The sequence below is a fragment of the Sinocyclocheilus grahami genome, unplaced genomic scaffold (assembly GCF_001515645.1).
Source record: "Sinocyclocheilus grahami isolate Dianchi unplaced genomic scaffold, SAMN03320097.WGS_v1.1 scaffold10.1, whole genome shotgun sequence".
NCBI classification, from domain to species: Eukaryota; Metazoa; Chordata; class Actinopteri; order Cypriniformes; family Cyprinidae; genus Sinocyclocheilus; species Sinocyclocheilus grahami.
Window position 1 is genome coordinate 4,470,500 of NW_015505189.1, and position 1,227 is coordinate 4,471,726.

Consider the following 1,227-nt stretch of genomic DNA (forward strand, 5'->3'; position numbering starts at 1 on the left):
AATAGAGAGAATAAAGATTGTTAAGAACTAGAAAGATTTGTTTCTGCATAGTGTTCACCCACCTTCCCCTTTACCGTTCTTTGTTGAAAACACAAAATCAACATCTCACTTATATGTATCTATATACATGATTTTTCCGCTCGAAATAAATGTTCAAGAATGAAAATTGCAATGAAATAAAACATTACAAGGCATACATTATAATTAGCAAACCTAGCACAAATGTTCATATATAACAGTCATAAGGACATACTGTGTATCCTTAAAGGTAGGTGCGGTCACCATATTCATCTTTGTAAATTAAACTGCAGAAACCGGGAATCGATAGGACTCTAGTCAACGTTTAAAGTGCAAGTCTGTTGCAGTTTCTCTTTGCAGAAAACAACAATGTGCCAAAAAAAACTGGTGCAAGTCTTCTGACGTGAACTGCTGCGCAATAGATTAACCAGCGCCCCCTGGTGGCAGCTGACCATATGGCAAGAGCACATCTTTCGTACACTTTGTCTGTTTGACCCATCAAAGCATGGTACTAAACTGCAGAAACCGGGAATCGATAGGACTCTAGTCAACGTTTAAAGTGCAAGTCTGTTGCAGTTTCTCTTTGCAGAAAACAACAATGTGCCAAAAAAACTGGTGCAAGTCTTCTGACGTGAACTGCTGCGCAATAGATTAACCAGCGCCCCCTGGTGGCAGCTGACCATATGGCAAGAGCACATCTTTCGTACACTTTGTCTGTTTGACCCATCAAAGCATGGTACTGATTTGGACAGTCTCCCGAGACAACACAATCTCTTTTGTCTGAAGAAATAGCAAACACATACACAGAAACCCGTTTGGTCCTCAAGGAAGAAAGGAGACAAACTGAAGCCTGGGTCAGAAGCACATGGAGTCGGGGGCGAGAGGACTCCACTGTCTCTCCTTTGGCAGCCCTGTGGGCATCTCAAGGATCTCTTTGTATCCAGCTCCTCCCACATGCTGAGATACGATTGCCCTGCCTTAAGCATATCTCCTTATAGGAACAGGTGGTAAACCTTGGAATAGTATCCAGGCATTGGACTAGGAGATCCAACTGAAGTCTTTCTCGCTTCCCGTCCTGGCATCTCCTTCCAGAGCCGAGTCGCTTTCCTCTTTGCCATCGTCCATTGCTCTGTCATCTCTCTGTGACATCCCTGAGCCAGGCCGCCATTTTCCATTCTCCTCCTCTCCTTCACCTTCTCCCATCAGCTC